The following is a 26157-nucleotide window of genomic DNA, read 5'->3' as shown; positions in this document are numbered from 1 at the left end:
CACTACGCCGCCAGGGACTCAAATCCTGCAGTGCCAGACGTGTCCCCCTGCTTAAGCCAGTACATGTCCAGGCCCATCTGAAGTTTGCTAGAGTGCATTTGGATGATCCAGAAGAGGATTGGGAGAATGTCATATGTCATATGGTCAGATGAAACCAAAATAGAACTTGTCGTGTTTGAAGGACAAAGAATGCTGAGTTGCATCCAAAGAACACCATACCTACTGTGAAGCATGGGGGTGGAAACATCATGCTTTGGGGCTGTTTTTCTGCAAAGGGACCAGGACGACTGATCCTTGTAAAGGAAAGTATGAATGGGGCCATGTATCGTGTGATTTTGAGTGAAAAGCTCCTTCCATCAGCAAGGGCATTGAAGATGAAACGTGGCTGGGTCTTTCAGCATGACAATGATGCCAAACACACCGCCCGGGCAACGAAGGAGTGGCTTCGTAAGAAGCATTTCAAGGTCCTGGAGTGGCCTAGCCAGTCTCCAGATCTCAACCCCATAGAAAATCTTTGGAGGGAGTTGAAAGTCCGTGTTGCCCAGCGACAGCCCCAAAACATCACTGCTCTAGAGGAGATCTGCATGGAGGAATGGGCCAAAATACCAGCAACAGTGTGTGAAAACCTTGTGAAGACTTACAGAAAACGTTTGACCTGTGTCATTGCCAACAAAGGGTATATAACAAAGTATTGAGAAACTTTTGTTATTGACCAAATACTTATTTTCCACCATAATTTGCAAATAAATTCATTAAAAATTCTACAATGGGATTTTCTGGATTTTTTTCCTAATTTTGTCTGTCATAGTTGACGTGTACCTATGATGAAAATTACAGGCCTCTCTCATCTTTTTAAGTGGGAGAACTTGCACAATTGGTGGCTGACTAAATACTTTTTTGCCCCACTGTATGTTTTGACGTGTGGAGGCTGATTTCCCATAACTAGTAATTTACCTTGTCGACTGTAGTTTTCCCTGTTCATCTGTTCACACACTTCCAATAAATCCTGACAGATCGACTGATGCACAGACTAGGTAAAGTGGGATTGGGATGGGGGTCGGGAGCGTGGGGATGCATGTCCATTTAGCGATAGAGAACATCAAAGGCATCCCATCCAATATCAAAGCATTAGAAGAGTGAGAGAGAGAGAGAGAGAGAGAGAGAGAGAGAGAGAGAGAGAGAGAGAGAGAGAGAGAGAGAGAGAGAGAGAGAGAGAGAGAGAGAGAGAGAGAGAGAGAGAGAGAGAGAGAGAGACAGAGACAGAGACAGAGACAGAGACAGAGACAGAGAGAGATCCCCCCATCCCTGTCAATCTCTTTGTCTGTCTTCAGTTCAGTGAACAGTGGAATTAATAAGAGATATCAGACACACCCCAATGCTGGTCCCATTTTACATAACATTACGTCAGGTAAGTACTGTCTTCCTCTCTCTCTCTCTCTCTCTCTCTCTCTCTCTCTCTCTCTCTCTCTCTCTCTCTCTCTCTCTCTCTCTCTCTCTCTCTCTCTCTCTCTCTCTCTCTCTCTCTCTCTCTCTCTCTCTCTCTCTCTGTCATGTTCCTCTCCGTAGTGTATCCATTAGTAAGTCAGTCTGATTAGGTGACAGTCAGTGGCAGAGGAAATGTGGAATTATGGCACACAGTATTATGAATGATTAATCCCCAATGTGCATACCAAAGATAATTGAATACATTTGGTCTGTGGATCAGGATCTGTCACAGTCCAGTAGCAATGCCTAGCCAACCATTTACACAGACTACAGTAATATGACTGCTCCATTGTAATCCTTCTGCTGTACGCAGATAGGGCCAAACGAATCAGGTGGAGAATTTCCAATCTCCAATTGAGAAATATATTAAATCAATTAAAATTCATCCAAATACAGCAAAAAAACAAAAAAACCATTAAGCACTTAAAATGTAAACGATAATGTGGTGAGAATATTTTGTGACATTCTCTAAATGGAAGACATCTGAGAACATGAGGTTGAGAGCATCGGGCTCAGTCGCTCTTTCTCTCATAAAAAGACAGTTTCTATCTATCTAACCTAACCATCAACCACTCCAAGTTGACTGACTGAATGACTCCACTGTTTCTGATGCTCTCTTCTTCTAGCTCCAATATCTCTGTCAGAATCAGCTGAAGCATGTTGTGACCTGTAGAATCTCTTTGAAGGAGAGCAACCACATCAGAAAATCAATGACCTGGTTTTGGACATCCTGTGTAATCACAGTGCGATGCGTCACAAGACAGAGTTCAGACTCTGAGCACTGAAGTGAACAGGCATGCCGTTCAGAGCTGTCTAGTGAGTGGGTGTAGCACTATATAGAAAGAACATCGCTCTATTTCAACCGTCAGTGGACTGTCAACAAAATATTAAATGAACCTCTTTGAATCCTGTTACTTGATGCTCTTATCAACTTGACTTGACAGTGTATGAGTTATGAGTAGTCATTCATCTGTACTTCCTTAGATTGTGTCAGAGAATCATGGTATTTACCCTCTAAATGTACATTTATATCCATATACCGTATAAAAAACATTGACTTTAATAGATCTTTACCTACATGAAAACAAGAAGCATACAGTGAGGGAAAAAAAGTATTTGATCCCCTGCTGATTTTGTACGTTTGCCCACTGACAAAGAAATTATCAGTCTATCATTTTAATGGTAGGTTTATTTGAACAGTGAGAGACAGAATAACAACAAAAAAATCCAGAAAAACGCATGTCAAAATTTTTATAAATTGATTTGCATTTTAATGAGGGAAATAAGTATTTGACCCCCTCTCAATCAGAAAGATTTCTGGCTCCCAGGTGTCTTTTATACAGATAACGAGTTGAGATTAGGAGCACACTCTTAAAGGGAGTGCTCCTAATCTCAGTTTGTCACCTGTATAAAAGACACCTGTCCACAGAAGCAATCAATCAATCAGATTCCAAACTCTCCACCATGGCCAAGACCAAAGAGCTCTCCAAGGATGTCAGGGACAAGATTGTAGACCTACACAAGGCTGGAATGGGCTACAAGACCATCGCCAAGCAGCTTGGTGAGAAGGTGACAACAGTTGGTGCGATTATTCGCAAATGGAAGAAACACAAAAGACTGTCAATCTCCCTCGGCCTGGGGCTCCATGCAAGATCTCACCTCGTGGAGTTGCAATGATCATGAGAACGGTGAGGAATCAGCCCAGAACTACACGGGAGGATCTTGTCAATGATCTCAAGGCAGCTGGGACCATAGTCACCAAGAAAACAATTGGTAACACGCTACGCCGTGAAGGACTGAAATCCTGCAGCGCCCTCAAGGTCCCCCTGCTCAAGAAAGCACATATACAGGCCCGTCTGAAGTTTACCAATGAACATCTGAATGATTCAGAGGAGAACTGGGTGAAAGTGTTGTGGTCAGATGAGACCAAAATTGAGCTCTTTGGCATCAACTCAACTTGCCGTGTTTGGAGGAGGAGGAATGCTGCCTATGACCCCAAGAACACCATCCCCACCGTCAAACATGGAGGTGGAAACATTATGCTTTGGTGGTGTTTTTCTGCTAAGGGGACAGGACAACTTCACCGCATCAAGAGGGACGATGGACGGGGCCATGTACCGTCAAATCTTGGGTGAGAACCTCCTTCCCTCAGCCAGGGCATTGGAAATGGGTCGTGGATGGGTATTTCAGCATGACAATGACCCAAAACACACGGCCAAGGCAACAAAGGAGTGGCTCAAGAAGAAGCACATTAAGGTCCTGGAGTGGCCTAGCCAGTCTCCAGACCTTAATCCCATAGAAAATCTGTGGAGGGAGCTGAAGGTTCGAGTTGCCAAACGTCAGCCTCAAAACCTTAATGACTTGGAGAAGATCTGCAAAGAGGAGTGGGACAAAATCCCTCCTGAGATGTGTGCAAACCTGGTAGCCAACCACAAGAAACGTCTGACCTCTGTGATTGCCAACAAGGGTTTTGCCACCAAGTACTAAGTCATGTTTTGCAGAGGGGTCAAATACTTATTTCCCTCATTAAAATGCAAATCAATTTTTTAGTCAATAGTTTTTCTGGATTTTTTTGTTGTTATTCTGTCTCTCACTGTTCAAATAAACCTACCATTAAAATGATAGACTGATCATGTCTTTGTCAGTGGGCAAACGTACAAAATCAGCAGGGGATCAAATACTTTTTTCCCTCACTGTACAGAGGTTTCTTCCTGGTATCCTGATCGTGAGAGCCATAACACTCTCCTCATGTATTACTGAAAGCCAAATACACACCACCAGCACTGATTCTGAATGCATTGTATTCTTCTACATGATGTACATGTGCTTATCTTTCAGGTGATGTGATGCAGCTGCTGCGTTTGAACTGCATAATGAAAAAGCTTCCTGGTGTAACAGTGACACTGAGCAGAGATGATAGGGCCATGATATTACTCTGACACGCATGTCAACTTCCATGTTTCAAACGTAACGAGAATGGGATACATGCCAATGCTTTTGATAGCCAGAGGTGTTTGCAGCTGGTGTGGTATGCGCCTCGGGGCTTGATAACTAGAGCTTGTGGAGTTTGCCCCAAAATGGCTGACAGACCTCTCATAGCAACATTATGGATTAAATAGATGGTGAATGAGATATGGTACTATGATGATTGGAATATTATGTCATGTAACCAAGCAATACATCCAACCAACCACAATTCAGTAATTTGTTTCATAAAGATAAACAATAATTTATTAACATTTCCTTTGCAAATATCACAATTAGCACACATTGACCTGCCTATGAAGTTACCAACTACCGATTACTTGAAATAAGACGATAAACACTGAGCAAAGATAGAAGAGAAGTGTACAGTGAAAAGCATCAGAGTGAAGCATCACCAAATGCTAGGAAGGACTGTTAGGTGAAATATAATACATTAGAGACAATAACTTGTGTTATTTTGACAATACAAACAGATCTTCAGACAGGTCCGAAAATATGCATATGTAGGCTAATAAATGTACAATAATTGAAAATAAGCAATACAAAATAATAAATATGTTTTGTATTTATAAATTACATTTAATGTATTCATGGAACAATCAAATCAATTCAATTAATGTTGTTATTTAATCAGTAAGCAATTAACTTTTTTAATTATACCATTGATGAGAACCATTGCGATCACATTTGCAATGAAAGGTTGAGGAAAAACTATTGACTAGTGAACCTTTCCGTCAAGACTGCTTTAAACTGAGAAACTGAAAACCTCTGAGACACCACTAAATTATTGACATTCTGTGGAATTTTTTTAATTTTCCAAGAGAACTGACTTTACATTTTCAGAAATGATGAAAGCTCAACTATACATTCTAAGAAGGAAATGGCTTCGTCCTTCAGAGATTTAGTGTCTTCACTCTTTCTACATGGCCAGCTTGGCATACTGAACATGGTCAGCTTGGCATACTGAACATGGCCAGCTTGGCATACTGAACATGGCCAGCTTGACATACTGAACATGGTCAGCTTGGCATACTGAACATGGCCAGCTTGGTATACTGAACATGGCCAGCTTGACATACTGAACATGGTCAGCTTGACATACTGAACATGGCCAGCTTGGCATACTGAACATGGTCAGCTTGGCATACTGAACATGGCCAGCTTGACATACTGAACATGGCCAGCTTGACATACTGAACATGGCCAGCTTGGTATACTGAACATGGCCAGCTTGACACACTGAACATGGTCAGCTTGGCATACTGAACATGGCCAGCTTGGCACACTGAACATGGCCAGCTTGGCATACTGAACATGGCCAGCTTGACATACTGAACATGGCCAGCTTGGCATACTGAACATGGCCAGCTTGACATACTGAACATGGCCAGCTTGGCATACTGAACATGGCCAGCTTGGCATACTGAACATGGCCAGCTTGACATACTGAACATGGTCAGCTTGACATACTGAACATGGCCAGCTTGGCATACTGAACATGGCCAGCTTGACATACTGAACATGGCCAGCTTGGCATACTGAACATGGCCAGCTTGACATACTGAACATGGCCAGCTTGGCATACTGAACATGGCCAGCTTGGCATACTGAACATGGCCAGCTTGGCATACTGAATGGGTCTGAGAGGGTTGTGCAGTTATATGGTCGATCCTCAGTAAAAGACAAGGAAGATTCTGCACAAGAGCCTCCTTTTGGGCTGATGATGAACATTGACGTGTGTATGTGTGTTCAAGTGTTTGTTCTCAGTTGTCTGGTCAATGGTCGTCACATTTCTGACCGCTACAGTTAATCACTGCCATGTTGGATAAACAATGCATACATGATAACGTACAACGATGTCTTTGACTTCGATGACGATGTGGTTTACGGAGAATTCTGATTATGATAGAAACATGTTTCATGACATCATAAATAAGCAACTGCAGAAAACATATTACAGTACATCGACAACCAGTGTAAAAAAATCATTTTACAAAATGTTACTGAGTTTACAAAGTGTGAAAAATATCGTACTTTCCCCATTATAAAAAATGCCACATTGAACGAGGCAAGTAAGGTCATACCGCATGGACGCGATGAGAGAGAGAGAGAGAGAGAGAGAGAGAGAGAGAGAGAGAGAGAGAGAGAGAGAGAGAGAGAGAGAGAGAGAGAGAGAGAGAGAGAGAGAGAGAGAGAGAGAGAGAGAGAGAGAGAGAGAGAGAGAGAGAGAGAGAGAGAGAGAGAGAGAGAGAGAGAGGGGTATGAGGCAAGGTTGTCCCTAGACACTGATCTGAGGTCAGTTGCATTATCCTCCAAATAGTTAATGCCCGACCTGGGTAGTTTCAACTGATCCTAAATCTGTGTGTACAGGGTAACTTCTACCCAGAGCTGTGGTCCTATACTGTAGTAACAGACAGGAAGGCATTGTGTACTTGTTTAGTCCCCTGGTCCTCAGGTGCTCTGGCCCCGTGACTCATTAGTTCCTGGATGGTCATCCAGTTATCCAGGATCTTCTTGTTGCGTTTCTTCATCATCTTCTTGTGGCTGAGTTCCAGGATGTTGACCTCTTTACGGCCCTCGGCCCCGCTCCCCGGCCCCTCTCTGAGACACTCCAGCCGGCTCCTCTGCATGTACTCCCTCCTCCTCCTCTGCTCCCTGGCTCTGGCCAGCTGCTGCTTCCTCTCCTCTTTACTCCAGTACCGCCCCATCTTCATCTCGGACATAGCGTCGTCGTCCGTGGTCATCCCTCCACTACGCTCCTCCCTGATCCTCAGCGCCCGTTCTCGTAGAATTCGGTCCCTCGCCGGGCGCCGGGTTACATACTTCGTCCCGTCGGCTCGAACTTTGACCTTCCACTCGAGGCGTGGTTCCCCCGGGCGGCCGGAGCGCTCCCGGCAGACACTGAGGAGGCTGAGCTGGGACTGGGAGTAGGTCTCCAGACTGGAGGTCTGCTGGAGGAGCTGCTGCATGTAGCTCTGAAGGTGTCTGGCGTGGGCCGGAGAGGCGCCCTGGCCCTGCTGGGGGGCTGTGTGGTAGGGGGATGGGTAGGTAGGGACCTTGGGTGGCCCCCGGTGGCTCCTGGTGCGGTCACAGCGCTCGTCGTCTGCAGGCAGGGCCGGGTCTGACTCGGAGGGGGAGGGGTTGGACTGGTCGGGGCTGCTGGAGATGACCGTGGTGCCTGGGCTGGGGTTGGGATCCTGTCGGCTGTGCCCAGTCGAGGTCCCACTTTGGAGCTCTCTGAAAAATAACATTATTATCCATTGTCTATAATAGAAATGTCAGACCCGGGATTGGAACCGGAACCCTCCGGCTGATGGCCCACCTTTCTAAACTCAAGGCTAAAAAGGGCTTAATAAAATACATTTGATTGATTGACTACATACCTGTCTGCGATGGGGATGGAGATGGACTGGCCGGAGGCTGCCATTGTACTCTGGAGGTTCTTCTGGTTGGTGAGGCTGATGCGTCTCTGTAGAGAGTGGTCCGGGGATCTCTCCATGCCTAGAGGAGTGGACCTGGCGCTCTCAGCTGTGTTATAGGCACTGGAGCTGTCCTTGTCCCCCCTTAGCTTGTCGCTGTCCCACGGCCTCTCCCCTGGATGCTCGTTGATATCGGCCAGCTTGGCATGCCGCTTACGCCCGTCTTTGGGGCTCCGTCCTGGGGAGCAGATAGGGGCGCAGGGGGGGTCCCTCTTGGTCTTGCGGAGCTGGTGGGCCTGCATGATGCTCTGACACTCCAGCTCGATACTCCTCAGCTCCTCGTTCAACATCCTCAGCTCCTGTTCCATCCAGCTCGATACTCCTCAGCTCCTCGTTCAACATCCTCAGCTCCTGTTCCATCCCTCCTCCATCACTGACCCCCACCCCGCTCTGCTCCGTCAGGCTGCACTCCATGGTGCTTCTCCTGCTGTAGTACACACCACACTCCCCGCCGTTACGGATCTGGCACTTGAGCTCCACGAGCTGCTGGAAGCGGCTGTCACACTCCAGTCCTAACCCCACTCCGCCCTCGCCGTCCTGGGCTTGGATCAGACCCCTGGGTCCCGGGGTGTCCGAGGGCACCACCCTCCTGCCCAGCCCCTGGCCATGCTCGGCCCTCCATCGGTCTCTCAGGCCCTGGGCAGGCCTCCGATGTACACGGGCTAGGAGGACTTCCTGTTCGGAGCTCTCCTCGTTGCGCCCCGTCCCCATACCGCTGTCTTTGTCCTGAGTATTGGACGAACACGTGGCCGTGTCTGTCATGACGTCATCCTCCTCCAGCTGCTTGGCCTGGAAAGAGAACAAAGAGTTCTGGTTAGAGAGGGTGTAAAAAAACAAGTAGAGAAGATAAAAAAATATTCTATAACATATCAACATGCATCAGCCCAAATCCTAGTACAAGCTCTTAAGAGTTAAGAAAAGCAACACCTGGACATCTATACTGTTTAGAATAGCAACACCTGGACATCTATACTGTTTAGAATAGCAACACCTAGACATCTGTACTCTCAACATTGAAATATGATCTGTTTGGATGTTTTATTTACATTTGATTTATACAGGGAGTCAACATGATGATTATCTATAATGATATACACTGAGTGGACAAAACATTAAGAACTCTTTCTATGACATAGACTGACCAGGTGAATCCAGGTGAAAGCTATGATCCCTTATTGATGTCACTTGTTAAATCCACTTCAATCAGTGTAGATGGAGGGGAGGAGACAGGTTAAAGAAGGATTTTTAAGCCTTGAGAAAATGTAGACATGGATTGTGTATGTGTTCCATTCAGAGGTTGAATGTCAAGACAAAATATTTAAGTGCCTTTGAACGGGGTATGGTAATAGGTGCCAGGCGCACCGGTTTTAGTGTTTCAAGAATTGCAACGCTACTGGGTTTTTCACACTCAACAGTTTCTCGTGTGTATTAAGAATGGTCAACCACCCAAAGGACATCCAGCCAACTTGACACAACTTTGGGAAGCATTGGGGTCAACATGGGCCAGCATCCCTGTGGAACGCTTTCGACACCTTGTAGTCCATGCCCAACTCAATATTAGGAAGGTGTTCCTAATGTTTTGTACACTCAGTGTATAATGGTCCTGTGTAGCTCAGTTGGTCGAGCATGGTGTTTGCAACACCAGGGTTGTGAGTTTGATTCCCACGGGGGGCCAGTATAAAAAAATTATAATGTATGCACTCACTAACTGTAAGTCGCTCTGGATAAGAGCGTCTGCTAAATGTAAAAATGTAAATGTAAAATGTAATGACCAACTATGTCCAGCTCATATTCTCTTCCCCAGGCCTTCCCCAGGCTGTTCTCACCTGCTCCTCTCCTCCTCCTGTCTTCTGCGCCTCCTCGTTCCTCCTCTCCTCTAGGATCTCCATCTTCAGCTCCTCAAGGACTTCATTGTGCTCCTCATCAAGCCACGCCTCCTCTGGTCTGGTCACCAGGAGAACGATACTCCTGGACTCCTCACTGGACAGGAGAGCGACAGCTTCCTGCCTGTCCTGTACGTCACAGCCGTTGATCTGGTAGAACGTAGGTAAAGAGATGAGAAAATATATAGTTCACACATACTGATTAAGAAAGAGAACCTGTCACTGTCTTTCACACTCACTGACAACTAAACTCCACCACAGAAGAAGAATCAATGAAGCAATTATGTAAAACACATACATAAAGAGATTAGAAAGTACTGTATCTAGTACACAAAGAGATTAGAAAATACTGTGTCTAGTACACAGAGAGATTAGAATGTACTGTATCTAGTACACAAAGAGATTAGAAAGTACTGTATCTAGTACACACTCACTCACATAGTGTACTGTACATACAGCGATAAAGAAAGAAAAGCTTCACACTCATTAACTCCTGACTGACTGACGAAACCATCCCCCTTTAAATGACTCCCTTCCTATACCGTGCACATCACAGTCATTCACTTAACTCCCTCCATCACAGAAGATGGAGTGTTTGAGGAAACTATCCCCCTTTTAATCGCTCCCTCCACCTCTCCGTCTCTCTGAGAAAAGCACCTCCAGTCAATTATGAATTCACACTTTCACAGGCAGGCAGAGGATGTCTGGTCTGCTCTGTGTACTGTCTCTACTCTGCATTGATTAAAGAGGGAGTGTGGGGTCCAGCCACAGCCATGGGGGAGAGAGAGAGAGAGAGAGAGAGAGAGAGAGAGAGAGAGAGAGAGAGAGAGAGAGAGAGAGAGAGAGAGAGAGAGAGAGAGAGAGAGAGAGAGAGAGAGAGAGAGAGAGAGAGAGAGAGAGAGAGAGAGAGAGAGAGAGAGAGAGAGAGAGAGAGAGAGAGAGAGAGAGAGAGAGAGAGAGAGAGAGAGAGAGAGAGAGAGAGAGAGAGAGAGAGAGAGAGCGCTGCATGGTGTTCATGAAAGGCTCGTCTCAGCGCAGCACTGCGCCCATCCAGACATACAATTAACTGTTCTGTGACAGGTGGCGTTCATCTTTCCCCTGCAGAGTAATGGGGTTGTCACAGAGAGATAATAGGACCCAGAGAACACCAGGGCTCAGCCCTCCAATCAGAATACAACAGGGACATAGCCCTCCAATCGGAGGAGACTGTGCAGGGTTTAGGCCACCAGTCACCTAACATCATGACTGCTACTACTGGGGAGTGTAGAAAAGCACTGACTACTACTTCTAATCTCTGTTCACACATAACACACCTAACACACACACATTTGATTTACTATCCTTGTGGGGACCAAACAATTGATTCCCATTCAAAATCATATTTTCCCTAACCCTTAACCTAACCCTAACCCTAACCTTAACTCCTAAACCTAACACTAACCCTAATTCTAATTGTAACCCTAACCCCTAAGCCTAAAATAGCCTTTTTCCTTGTGGGGACCAACGAAATGTCCCCACTTGTCCGAATTTTCCTTGATTTACTATCTTTGTGAGGACTTCTGGTCCCCACAAGGATAGTAAAATCAGAAACGCACACACACCATATACACACAACCACACACACTCAAACCCACTTCCACACTCCTCTCTCTCCCTCTGATGTGGGAGTCTAGCTGCAGGTATCACTGTGTCTGACCCCCCAGGTGGCTCTACAGTTTTCAGAGAGAGAGAGAGAGACCCGCCAGGGAGGATGTGGTGCTGCTGTGTGAAAGCAACACTAAGGACTTTCATTTCCCAGCTTAAGTGTATCCATAAAATATGCATATGATCTGCAGCCCCGAGACAACAACAGCTCTGCTCGTAGAAGAGAGCTTTACAGGTGCCTTAGAGTGTGTGTGTGTGTGTGTGTGTGTGTGTGTGTGTGCGTGCGTGCTCATGCAATTGGTCTTGAGATGAAAATACGTACCTGTAATATTCGATCTCCTTCCCTAATGCGCCCATCCCTGGCAGCGATGCTATTGGGTCCAACCTGAACAAACAAAACAATCCAGACACAGATACACAAGTTACTACTGTTGGCATGACACTGTCTGCTAGAACAGACAGCTGGTGGATCATTATCAAACACCTTCATTGCTCTCTCTTTGTGTCAACATCATCATCATCATCATCTGAAGATATTGCTTTTACAATACAACGCCGACCTCAACGCTTCCATTGAGCTCAACTTCACATGGTAATGGCATGTTTGTCCCAAATGGCACCCTTTTCCCTAAATAGTGCACTACTTTTGATCAGAACCTTTTGGGTAGTAGTGCACTATATAGAGTATAGGGTGCCATTTGGGATGTTCCCATATAGTTTGAAATATGACGGTATGGATTGTAGCATCTGAGGTTTATTAGTGTGGTAGCTGTCCACCAAGATAACACTGATGTTGATGTCAACAACCGTCTTCCCGCCTGATTTAAGTAAGGGGAATTAATCTAAATATTTATTGATTTTCTCCATATTTTGTTTTCATTTTTGAGGAGTGCTTGTATCGAATGTCGAATCGTTCCCTTGAAGCTATCTGTTCTGTTTTTTTCCTTCCTACCTTTGAAATTCGGTCTTAATCAAACACAAGCATTTCTTTCATCAAAGAACTGAACATCAAAATAAAGCCCTCAGCAAGAGAAAAGAAACAGTGGAAGCATATTAAAAAGTCAGAAATTATTAAGCTGAAAACGTGTAGATATTTATAATTTAAATAATATCAACATTTCATATTTTTCACAGGCAATCCCAGTGGATACGTTTATGAGGGAATCTAATCTATTTGGTATGATTTCAATACCGCTTCAATTTCTCTGCGATTATTTCAAACACTTTGTAGCTCTCCCAGTCAAGATCAAGAGATGTACATACGTGTTCAAAACCAACAGGAAAAGCATACCTACGCTTCCACAAGAAAAGTGACTCCAACATTATCTACAAAAATACATTTTAATGAGGCTGATAAGCATGTTCTGGAATCAAAAGTTAGACAAATACCCTGTTTTGGGTTATTACATGATGTTAGAAGGGTATGAGGCAACTGCAGGTGCTGTTCCTAGGGTATGAGGCAACTGCAGGTGCTGTTCCTACTTTACCTGAGGTAACGCTTCGGTTTATTGAAGAGAAAGCTGGTGTAAGAGCAAGGCAATACCACACACACACACGAACACACACACACACACCACCAGAATGAGAGCTTCAGTTTTACTTTAGTCTGAGAGAGATTATTTCCACTCAACTGTCTCTTTGCTCTTTGGTATGCAGACGCGGTGGCGGGAAAATGTGTCATTTTACACTTTGCAGGAGACGAGAAGGAAGGATGTCACTCACTGTGGACTAATTAAAATCCTCAATTAGAATATTGAACAGAACGAGGGGAGTATTTCAAACTTGACTTACTTTCCTCTCCTCTCTCCATGCATGGTTCATTCGGGGCGGAATAGATATTATTTGCTTGGCAAACATTCAAACACTTCCTCATTCCTTAACACCTAATTCATTTGAAGTCAGTCAATATTCCACAACGTATATGCTATCAAATGGGAATTCACGGTTATCTTTTAATTGCTTCTGACTATAAAAGGTAATTGATATGCGGTGGGATTCCTTGTTTGATTTATTCTAACACGCCGTGTCTCTTCCCTTCCTTTAACCAAGCCCTTGGAGTGCAGTTTGTCACATTACCGTATGCCAGAGAACCAGACTCAGGAGGGGGGCATGGATAGATCTGTGTCCTACCAACAGGACACTTCTCTGGGGAAGATCGAGTCTCGGGGGGAATTCCGACCAGAGTTAAATGAGCATAAATGGAACGTATCCCTTTTTTATACCCATTTCTCTCTATGTGTACTCTGACCTTGAATTTAAGCATGAGAACAGCATGCTATTCACCCGCTATTTGTTCGGGTGGAGATCAAACAAATTAAGGTGTGGCGGAGGTGTCTACAGATACGCTGTATTCTGAATTTGACTTAATTCCCCAATTATTCCACCACCTTTACGCACGATGAAACGATGAATGTGGTTGAGCAACCTCTCGGTTCCAAGTGGAACAACATCTGCTTTCTTTTTTTCAGATAGAAATAACACCATTCCCCATGTACTGTGATTTACTTATTGATAAGACCTATTGATAAGAGCTAGGTAAATGAGTAAGCCGTTTGGATAAAGGGATTGTAAATGACAATTGTTTTAGTTCTATTTTACCTTATGATCACTGGAGACAAATGTAAAACCAGTCATATGGCAGCAAACTGAAACATACCTATCAAGTTGATTTATGATTTCTAGAATGTTTTCATTATATGCCTGGACTGTTCACTGTATTTAAAAAAAAATATTTGTATCATGTTGTGAGCTAAAAAAGTATTTGATCCCCTGCTGATTTTGTATGTTTGCCTACTGACAAAGAAATGATCAGTCTATAATTTTAATGGTAGGTTTATTTGAACAGTGAGAGACAGAATAACAACAAAAAAATCCAGAAAAACGCATGTCAAAAATGTTATAAATTGATTTGCATTTTAAATGAGGGAAATAAGTATTTGAACCCTCTGCAAAACATGACTTAGTACTTGGTGGCAAAACCCTTGTTGGCAATCACAGAGGTCAGACGTTTCTTGTAGTTGGCCACCAGGTTTGCACACATCTCAGGAGGGATTTTGTCCCACTCCTCTTTGCAGATCTTCTCCAAGTCATTAAGGTTTTGAGGCTGACGTTTGGCAACTCGAATCTTCAGCTCCCTCCACAGATTTTCTATGGCTAGGCCACTCCAGGACCTTAATGTGCTTCTTCTTGAGCCACTCCTTTGTTGCCTTGGCCGTGTGTTTTGGGTCATTTTCATGCTGGAATACCCATCCACGACCCATTTTCAATGCCCTGGCTGAGGGAAGGAGGTTCTCACCCAAGATTTGACGGTACATGGCCCCGTCCATCGTCCCTTTGATGCGGTGAAGTTGTCCTGTCCCCTTAGCAGAAAAGCACCCCCAAAGCGTAATGTTTGACGGTGGGGATGGTGTTCTTGGGGTCATAGGCAGCATTCCTCCTCCTCCAAACACGGCGAGTTGAGTTGATGCCAAAGAGCTCAATTTTGGTCTCATCTGACCACAACACTTTCACCCAGTTCTCCTCTGAATCATTCAGATGTTCATTGGCAAACTTCAGACGGGCATGTATATGTGCTTTCTTGAGCAGGGGGACCTTGCGGGCGCTGCAAGATTTCAGTCCTTCACGGCGTAGTGTGTTACCAATTGTTTTCCTGGTGATTATGGTCCCAGCTGCCTTGAGATCATTGACAAGATCCTTCCGTGTAGTTCTGGGCTGATTCCTCACCGTTCTCACGATCATTGCAACTCCACGAGGTGAGATCTTGCAGGCCGAGGGAGATTGACAGTTCTTTTGTGTTTCTTCCATTTGCAAATAATCGCACCAACCGGTCTTGTAGCCCATTCCAGCCTTGTGTAGGTCTACAATCTTGTCCCTGACATCCTTGGAGAGCTCTTTGGTCTTGACCATGGTGGAGAGTTTGGAATCTGATTGATTGCTTCTGTGGACAGGTGTCTTTTATACAGGTAACAAGCTGAGATTAGGAGCACTCCCTTTAAGAGTGTGCTCCTAATCTCAGCTCGTTACCTGTATAAAAGACACCTGGGAGCCAGAAATCTTTCTGATTGAGAGGGGGTCAATTACTTATTTCCCTCATTAAAATGCAAATCAATTTATAACATTTTTGACATGCGTTTTTCTGGATTTTTTTGTTGTTATTCTGTCTCTCACTGTTCAAATAAACCTACCATTAATATTATAGACTGATCATTTCTTTGTCAGTGGGCAAACGTACAAAATCAGCAGGGGATCAAATACTTTTTTTCCCTCACTGTATGTAGCCACCTTCAGTTATACTCACATACATTTATAACTGTCACTTTAGTGTTTGTTTCCTTACGTTTTGCATCATTCCATTACATCGTTAGTTTACCTTCCTCTGTCACGTTCATGTGGTTGTTCCTGAGGATCGCTAGTAATAGTGGATCATACTGTATCAGGCGAACGTATTACAAGTTGTGCAATAATTTAGGGCATGGAGTCTATTGAATCATCATGGAACTCAGACCATCACGACTGGACCGTTGTCATCACAGTTTCGTGATTAGTGAGGATTATTAGGATAGATTTATAGGACTACTGCTCAACCCCTATTGGACACTTTTCTCACCTTCTAATATTTCATGGATTGAACAATTGAATATGGCAACTTTCAGGATGAATAAAACCACTGTATTTTTGATTCACCGATATATTTTGTGCATAAAGGCTCTCCAAACAAAAAAAAAAAAAAAAGATTCATAAATACTTTCCTAACCCTAAATAATATACAAGATCAGAGTATTTTAAAATCTAACAACTGGTGCTGAAAAGGAAACGAATATGCGTGTATTTACAATTGATGGTTTTCTTTAATTGATCCCTAATATTCTGAACCGTTCTCTCAATATATTCTAGTGAGCCTGTCGAGAAAGTTATAATGAAAGGTACACCAAATGTAAAGTGATGACTTTAGATAAATGTACTGAAACCACTATTGAATGAACTCCACAGGAAAATCTGTTGGCCAGCAAGTGGGAGGTTTTTCAGCAGTTGAATTACATTTATTCAGCACGCTAGGGAACCACGCCATAAGGTAAGTCTGAATACCAACTACTGAGAAGTGCGTAGGAAAGGCGTGTGTAAGAAAGGCGTACATTTCCTAAGTCTGAGTTGCCCCTAAGGATTTGTGGTGATGGTGGTGGTGCTTACGTGGCTGACGTAGATAGCTGTATCCTCTTCATCGTCAGTCCGATAGCACAGCGTCAGACCCAACTTCTCCTGACTGTTGAGCCGGCACAGCTCTACCTGCTGTAGAGACAGAACAGAACAGAGAGAATTCACAACGGAGAGGAGAGGAGTCCAACAGAGATGTGTTACCTGAACAGACTTCATAATGACCTTGTTCTTTTCAAGTTCAAAAGCTGGGCCCATATTCCAAAAACGTCTCAGAGTAGGAGTGCTGATCTAGGATCAGTTAGCCTTTCAGGTTATAATGGATGGACCAGGGGGAGATCAGCACTCTCTGAAACGCTTTATGAATACTCTGAGCTTAGTCTCTGAGAATTGTCACTAACTAGAGAGCTGTTGCCAGGAAATTAAATCTATGCTCATATCAACATATGGTACTGACTTCATTCTGCATCATTGTGTAGGAAGTAGGTTAGTGACACAGAAGGGTGAATTATCTATTTCTAAAGTTAGATACCGGTAAGTATGAGATAATTATACAGACCCTCTTAAAATGAATGCTTCCAGCATTAAGGCCCTCTGCTAATTTCTACTGATGATATTCAGCTAGGAGCCAGAGTAGATCCCCAGACGGAGTAGGCTGTGGTTACCACGGTGATGAAATATTCACTATTCACTCTAGTGGGGTTCAGACTCCAGTCCCATCAAGCCCTGTTCCAGTTGTTCATTAAAGGGGAATTTCACCCTGGCTCTGCCATGGCATATAGTCATTGCTATATTAGCATCATTACGTTTTTATCATAAACATCACAATTATCCAAACCACAAGCTAGAACTCTGACATTTTCATTTCACTGGTAGAATCAGGAACCAAAAAGTGAACCAAATAGTCTGGCATTCATAGCGAAGGTAGAGGGGGCGTGGCCACAAGGGGGCGTGGCCACAACTTCAATAATGCCGTTGTTTACTTGGAACCTCCAACACACAGTCATCTCAGAACTTCTCTTGGCAAGGTTTTTTTGTAAACGTTTGTTTTTCACTAATATTTGTCATCATGCCTGTGTGTTGTTCTGTGCCTGGCTGTGCTAATTACAAACAAGCGCAAAAATGTGTTACCTTTCACCGTTCTACCTACCAGAGATTCACCCTGATTCTCCTAGTGGCTTGCGGCTATCAAGAATGATGCGGTGATCAAAGATTATCAGACTGAACTGTTAGGGAATCAATTTCAACGACAGTTGAGAAGTGATGCGATACCATCTATTTTTTTTCCTTCACAACAAAACGGAAGATTCTCAATTAGAGGTAAAAATAGAATTGTTGATATAGCCTCTTTTACAAAAAAGCCTGCCTCGGAGGAAGGACAGGGGCCAGAGCATGAAGCACCGCCCAACACAAGTTGTAGTCTTTCATAGAATGGAAAAAATGTGTCTGCTTGTATATTTAGCAATGAATCCGCCAATAGGAACATCACTGACAGACGTCCAATGGCTATATGGAACAAGGACAACCATATCTACACCCACAAAAACGTATAGTGCAATCAATATAACATAGAGTCTTCACGAAATACCACAAAGTAGGACTACATTCATTTTTAGATCTCGCTCCCCCCCCCCCCCATCAATACACCGGAAGATGTCATAGGGTGTATCATTCAGAGCGCGAAGCCCTGACCTGCCTTCCTCCTGGGCAAGTATGTGTGAAACATGCCTCAGACATGATTCCCCCAGGGTGAAATTCCCCTTTAAACAACACATACCTTGGTGCCCCAACTTCACCGAGACCAAAATGTTGATCAACATAGTTCTGTGTGCACCCATAGGGAGAAACACGAAGTTCCCCCAGTAAATCTCTGCAAAGGGTGAAATAGTGTGTGAGAGTGAGTGCATGTGTGTGTGCATTCATACGCTTGTGTGTGTGTGTGTGTGTGTGTGTGTGTGTGTGTGTGTGTGTGTGTGTGTTTGAATGTAAACCAACTGTATCACTGAAACAAATTCAACAAGTAACCCACTATCACCATGGTATACTGTGGCATTGGTACTAGAGCTGCATCATTCCAGACCAGTTAAGACTGCAATTGATGTTGAATTATTGTCTGATAAATGACATCCCACCTCCTGTGGTCTTTGCTTATTCTTGTTGTGTGGTTCCTAACCTCTCCTCACCATGGTAACACATCACACACCTACCATGTCCCCCAGCCCAGAGGGTGGTCTGTACATCAATTGCACTAAAACCTCATATCAAACAAAACACAGACGGGTGTCCCACTGGGGATGTCTTTGATGGTCGCACCGATGGCATTTACTTCACAGCGTGTTCCCTTAATGTTGCAGGTGTATTAACCCTGGTCTGTTTAGTCACTGCTGTGTTGGGAAGAAACAGAAATATATAATTGTACAGTTTGACATTTTGCTCTGCCAAATGTATTTTACTTGTGAAGTTACAGTTGGAAGGCAGGGGGTAGAAAGAAGGGACTATAACAGGGATACCCTAATTAAAGGGATACCCTAATTAAAGGGATACCCTAATTAAAGGGATACCCTAATTTCCAAAGGATTCCTGGTGGCAGTTGGGAAAGATTAGAGCTAAAGCACAGAGGTGACTGATTCAAAAAATACATTCATTTCTTCAACATCTAGCCACAATAAACAGCCATTTTTCCCTCAAAGGAGGAAGGGCGCTTTTCACTAGGACTCAGCTGTTGCTGGCGAGTAGACTCCGCACCTCCACACAGTTTAGAACGGTTCAGAACGGTCGAGAAAAGTGGTTGACATGAACGCACCATGACTGTTGATTAACTACCATGTACTGAGAGATTAGAGAACACTAGCTCCCTACTGTCAGAGAGAACAATCACAGTGTGTAGTATAGGACACAACCTTGTAATCTGGAGATCTTTGAGGTTAGATTAGAGACTCCCTCCTAGAGTGAGAAATCACAGTGTGTAGTGCAGGCAGTACATTAACTCGTAAAGGGGTAAACCACCTTATAATCGTCAGTAATAACCTGTGGATGTACTCTCTGAGGTCAGAGAGACACCACCTAGAGAGACCATGGTAGAAGATCATCTGCATCTGTGTGTTGTTTTTATAGCAGGTCACTGGGAAGAAAAACCTCCCACAGCTGCACTGTAGCTGTGCTTAAGTTAGTATGAAGCCAGGCTAAACACATCCTTCACAGCTAATTTCCCTGAGCTGCTAGGGCAACTCTTCCCTTCCCTTGAGGAGCAAGGCCATTCAGGGTACAGTTAGATACACTTGACTGAACAAAGAGTAATTGAGGGCCAGGTGTGTGTGTGTGTTTGAGGGGAAAGAGTAGCCATAACATCAGAAATCAGGTCATGACCTGACACTGACCCTGCCTCAGTTGGGCTGGCCAGTGTGTGTGTGTGTGTGTGTGTGTGTGTGTGCGTGCGTGCTTGCCTGCACGCGTGTGTGTGCCTGTGTGCGTACTTGTGTGTGTGTGCCTGTGAGTGTGTGCTCAAACTTCACACCGTCTCTCATCCCTCTCTCACACAGAGAGACATCCATCCATTTAGTCAGAAGAGGCAGTTAAACCACAGCTGGCAGCAGAGGAACACTAATGACCCAGAATCCTGTGCAGTGAACCATGGGCGGCCATTAAACGAGCACCACCACTGCACAAACACACACTACCACGTCACCCATCACCTCACCTCACCTCACCTCACCTCACCTCACCTCACCTCACCTCACCTCACGTCTCCCACAGTCACTGCCTCTCTGACACAAATTACATTCTCCACCCAGCCTCCCAGCCTCCCAGCTTCCCAGTTAGGCTATTTATCAACACTGCAAGTGTGTCTGACAAGTGTCCTTCTTTATAGGGAAAACATACCAAACTGAGGTAGTAAGATTCATTCCGGTATTTTAATCTTTATCATTTGGATGACAAAATGAGTTGCCGTGATATGTGGTTGTAATTAGCTTTGAAGGGCATAAGTAGGGAGCACTATATTTGACCAAGAGCCAGATGACTTGTCAATATAATCGCTGTGGGAGAATTGTCATGGCAGGAATTTGTGGGGCTCAATATTGACTTACCTCGTACTCAAACTCATCTGGCATGTCCACTTCAGCTGGGGTGTTGGACAGGTACTCTGGACACTCGTAGAACTCATGCTCCATGGTGTGGATGGAGTGACAGCTGGGGAGGAAAAGAAAGAGAGGGCGAGAGAGGGGGAGAGAGGGGGAGAAATAAAGAAAGATGTGTGAGTAGCAAGCTGGTTTTAACACCTTTCTCCCTGCGTTGTACATATCGGTCGCTAGCAAAAATCCCTTTTACAACCCCCAATAAAGCAACTAATGGCATGGATCTATACACACATTGTTTCATTTGAAACATAGACACATTTTAACGAGACATAAAACCCATGTAAGTGGGTTTTATCTCCTCTGTAATACATTGATTTGCAGATGCTTACTTGGCATGTATGCAGCGACATGGCAGCCCTGGGTATAACCAGCCCACAGTAACATCACTGTTATTTCTAATCACACCAGCATCCATACTGCCTCCCCCTTATCAGCCGTATCACAGACGAGGGAACGGATGATTTGTGGTTTATAGGACAAATTGATTTAATCTGGGGCCCAGTAAAGACCTATAAATAGATGGAGAATGAGCTGTAGATCAGTCTTTCCATTTGTTTTTAATCACCTTGTAAACTCTTAAAGGAAATGGATGCGGCAGTGTGACTGCACTGCAGACACAACTATTACACGTGGGTTGGAGAGCAGCCTGATGACATTAAAGGGATGTGATCAGCTGTACTTGGGGGGGGTTAATGCTGCTGTCCACCATGATGCAGTAGAGGCGGCTCTGAACAACCACATCAGGTTGACGTAACCCATAATAAAGCATCTCCGTGTTGAGGAGAACCATCCAAGGGGACACCCATACAAATGTATACATTCACTACAGTAAGTCAGTTTGGATAAAAGTGTCTACTAATGTCTACATTATTACCTCATCCGCATTTTATTAATTCAATTTCATATTCAAGGCTAACCCATGTTCTTTCTGAATAAAGGGTTTATCTACAGTGAGGGAAAAAAGTATTTGATCCCCTGCTGATTTTGTACGTTTGCCCACTGCAAAGAAATGATCAGTCTATAATTTTAATGGTAGGTTTATTTGAACAGTGAGAGACAGAATAAAAACAAAACAATCCAGAAAAACGCATGTCAAAAATTGTATAAATTGATTTGCATTTTAATGAGGGAAATAAGTATTTGACCCCCTCTCAATCAGAAAGATTTCTGGCTCCCAGGTGTCTTTTATACAGGTAACGAGCTGAGATTAGGAGCACACTCTTAAAGGGAGTGCTCCTAATCTCAGCTTGTTACCTGTATTAAAGACACCTGTCCACAGAAGCAATCAATCAATCAGATTCCTAACTCTCCACCATGGCCAAGACCAAAGAGCTCTCCAAGGATGTCAGGGACAAGATTGTAGACCTACACAAGGCTGGAATGGGCTACAAGACTATCGCCAAGCAGCTTGGTGAGAAGGTAACAACAGTTGGTGCGATTATTCGCAAATGGAAGAAACACAAAATAACTGTCAATCTCCCTCGGCCTGGGGCTCCATGCAAGATTTCACCTCGGGGAGTTGCAATGATCATGAGAACGGTGAGGAATCAGCCCAGAACTACACGGGAGGATCTTGTCAATGATCTCAAGGAAGCTGGGACCATAGTCACCAAGAAAACAATTGATAACACACTACGCCGTGAAGGACTGAAATCCTGCAGCGGCCGCAAGGTCCCCCTGCTCAAGAAAGCACATATACATGCCCTTCTGAAGTTTGCCAATGAACATCTGAACGATTCAGAGGAGAACTGGGTGAAAGTGTTGTGGTCAGATGAGACCAAAATGGAGCTCTTTGGCATCAACTCAACTTGCCGTGTTTGGAGGAGGAGGAATGCTGCCTATGACCCCAAGAACACCATCCCCACCGTCAAACATGGAGGTGGAAACATTATGCTTTTGGGGGTGTTTTTCTGCTAAGGGGACAGGACAACTTCACCGCATCAAAGGGACGATGGACGGGGCCATGTACCGTCAAATCTTGGGTGAGAACCTCCTTCCCTCTGCCAGGGCATTGAAAATGGGTTGTGGGTGGGTATTCCAGCATGACAATGACCCAAAACACACGGCCAAGGCAACAAAGGAGTGGCTCAAGAAGAAGCACATTAAGGTCCTGGAGTGGCCTAGCCAGTCTCCAGGCCTTAATCCCATAGAAAATCTGTGGAGGGAGCTGAAGGTTCTAGTTGCCAAACGTCAGGCTCGAAACCTTAATGACTTGGAGAAGATCTGCAAAGAGGATTGGGACAAAATCCCTCCTGAGATGTGTGCAAACCTGGTGGCCAACTACAAGAAACGTCTGACCTCTGTGATTGCCAACAAGGGTTTTGCCACCAAGTACTAAGTCATGTTTTGCAGAGGGGTCAAATACTTATTTCCCTCATTAAAATGCAAATCAATTTATAACATTATTGACATGCGTTTTTCTGGATTTTTGTTGTTGTTATTCTGTCTCTCACTGTTCAAATAAACCTACCATAAAAATTATAGACTGATCATTTCTTTGTCAGTGGGCAAACGTACAAAATCAGCAGGGGATCAAATACTTTTTTCCCTCACTGTATTAGAAAGTTCTGGCAGAAAATCCATGAGGCCAAACCCATGAGTCACATACAGGACATGCATTACTCATACAGAAGTCTACAATGGTTCTCAAATCCTGGCTCCTTGTATATTAACCCCCTAGTGAGGTTATCTCTATGGCAACGAGGCATACCTCACCTGACAGCAGGAAGGTGCAGATAGCAGGTTAGGGTTAGGGTTGAGGGTTAGGGTAAGGTTTGAGGCTAGGGTTAGGGTAAGGGTTAAGGTTAATGTTAGGGTTAGGGTTAGGGTTAGGGTTAGATGCCCCTCACCTGTCTGACAGCAGGAAGTGGCAGATAGCAGGTTAGGGTTAGGGTTAGGGTTGAGGGTTAGGGTAATGTTTGAGGCTAGGGTTAGGGTAAGGGTTAATGTTAGGGTTAGGGTTAGGGTTAGGGTTAGATGCCCCTTACCTGTCTGACAGCAGGAAGTGGCAGATAGCAGGTTAGGGTTAGGGTTGAGGGTTAGGGTAAGGTTTGAGGCTAGGGTTAGGGTAAGGGTTAAGGTTAATGTTAGGGTTAGGGTTAGGGTTAGGGTTAGATGCTCCTCACCTGTCTGACAGCAGGAAGGGGCAGATGTCGGGTACAGGTGGAGTAGCAGGTCTCAGCTTAGCCAGGGCCATGATGTGTTCGAAGGTGATGTCAGTCTGCGTGCACACGTCCACCACGTGCACCTCCTTAAATGTTTGGTGTGCGTGGGCGGGGTTGCCATGGTGACGGACGACCTGCACCACAATGGGGTCTCTCCTGATGACCTCCACCACCTCATCATGGCTGGCTTTGGAGTAGTCCCTGCCATTCACCTGAACGGGGAAGAGATAGAAGTGTCTCAAACCTGTACAGGAATAACTAGAAGTCTATGGGGTGGGAATTAGAAGAGTCTTAAACCTATGTACACTGTACAGGAATAACTAGGTGTCTATGTGGTGAGTCAGTATCACAAAAGCTAGTCTCTTCCCACAGCCAAGTCCCTACCATTCCCAAGTCCCTACCATTCCCAAGTCCCTACCATTCCCAAGTCCCTACCATTCATAAGTCCCTACCGTTCCCAAGTCCCTACCATTCCCAAGTCCCTACCATTCCCAAGTCCCTACCATTCTCAAGTCCCTACCATTCCCAAGTCCCTACCATTCCCAAGTCCCTACCGTTCCCAAGTCCCTACCATTCCCAAGTCCCTACCATTCCCAAGTCCCAACCATTCCCAAGTCCCTACCATTCTCAAGTCCCTACCATTCCCAAGTCCCTAACATTCCCAAGTCCCTACTATTCCCAAGTCCCTACCATTCTCACATCCCTGCCATTCCAAGTCCCTACCATTCACCTGATTGAGGAGATGGAGGTGTTCTGTTAGTCCCATGTAGTGAGCCCACAGAGAAGCAGCATATGTTATGCTGTAGAGTGCACCTGGTGATCCAATTACAGCCCGCTGAGTACCAGTCTGTTTCTACATCAGCCAACACCTTTGTCATTGTCTTGCCAAGGCAACAACATAGGCAATATTAAAACCCTATCATATACTTGTATTTCAGAGAAGCATACAGCGCTAAGATCTTACCCACTGATCCTCCTTTCTCCTCCGTTCTTATTCATATCTGACATACTGAGACCTCCTACCCACCACATCCAGTACTGAGCTGACGTACTGAGACCTCCTACCCACCACATCCAGTACTGAGCTGACGTACTGAGACCTCCTACCCACCACATCCAGTACTGAGCTGACGTACTGAGACCTCCTACCCACCACATCCAGTACTGAGCTGACGTACTGAGACCTCCTACCCACCACATCCAGTACTGAGCTGACGTACTGAGACCTCCTACCCACCACATCCAGTACTGAGCTGACGTACTGAGACGTCCTAACCACCACATCCAGTACTGAGCTGACGTACTGAGACCTCCTACCCACCACATCCAGTACTGAGCTGACGTACTGAGACCTCCTACCCACCACATCCAGTACTGAGCTGACGTACTGAGACCTCCTACCCACCACATCCAGTACTGAGCTGACGTACTGAGACGTCCTACCCACCACATCCAGTACTGAGCTGACGTACTGAGACCTCCTACCCACCACATCCAGTATAATGGACCCCTGGGACTAACAGTCCAGTAATGATCCCTGAGAGCCTGGGTGAGCCTGGAGAAGAAAGGCCTGTCAGTTTTAAAGGGCACCTGCTGTCTCTCCATGGGAGGGGGGAGGTGGAGGCCTCTTCCCCTGGGTTGGACAGATCTGAGCTCTGGGTCTTTGGCTCTTGGTCTGGTCATTACAGTACTGTGGGGGTCAAACTAAATGGTTGGGTTTCAGTGGGAGGTACACACATCATACTGACACCTGCCAAGTAACACCTGCCCCCCCCCCCCCCCCCCCCCCCCCCCCATACAAATTCATACATTCACTACAGTAAGTGGCTTTGGATAAAAGCGTCTGCCAATGGCGTATATTATTACCTCATCCGCATTTTATTAATTCGATTTCATATTCAAGGCTAACCCATGTTCTTTCTGAATAAAGGGTTTATCTATTAGAAGGTTCCGGCAGATAATTCAGGCCAAGGCCAGACCCATGAGTCACATACAGGACATGCATTACTCATACAGAAGTCTACAACAATGGTTCTCAAATCCTGGCTCCCTGTATATTAACCCCTAGTGAGGTTATCTCTATGGCAATGAGGCATACCTCACCTGACAGCAGGAAGGGTGGAGGCTAGGGTTAGGGTTATGGTTGAGGCTAGGGTTAGGGTTAGGGTTGAGGCTAGGGTTATGGTTGAGGCTAGGGTTAGGGTTAGGGTTATGGTTAGGGTTAGGGTTA

At 44.9% G+C, this 26157-nt stretch overlaps 1 pseudogene across 1 annotated transcript in view; it reads right to left on the bottom strand.

Moving 5' to 3' along the window:
* Nucleotides 1-6866: 6866 nt before the first annotated feature.
* LOC311121538 (PDZ domain-containing RING finger protein 4-like) overlaps nucleotides 6867-26157 on the bottom strand; it is a 53641-nt pseudogene continuing 34350 nt past the window's right edge. The window contains exons 2-8 of the transcript in view: nucleotides 23889-24139; nucleotides 20713-20815; nucleotides 16664-16762; nucleotides 11799-11861; nucleotides 9776-9982; nucleotides 7854-8738; nucleotides 6867-7707 (exon numbers count right to left, since the gene is read on the bottom strand). The product of the transcript in view is annotated as a PDZ domain-containing RING finger protein 4-like (transcript). The remainder of the gene's footprint in view (nucleotides 7708-7853; nucleotides 8739-9775; nucleotides 9983-11798; nucleotides 11862-16663; nucleotides 16763-20712; nucleotides 20816-23888; nucleotides 24140-26157) is intronic.

The sequence above is a fragment of the Coregonus lavaretus genome, assembly GCF_964263955.1.
Source record: "Coregonus lavaretus genome assembly, contig: HAP1_SCAFFOLD_545, whole genome shotgun sequence".
NCBI classification, from domain to species: Eukaryota; Metazoa; Chordata; class Actinopteri; order Salmoniformes; family Salmonidae; genus Coregonus; species Coregonus lavaretus.
Note: the sequence above shows the minus strand (reverse complement) of the source record. Positions and strands in the feature narration are given on the sequence as shown.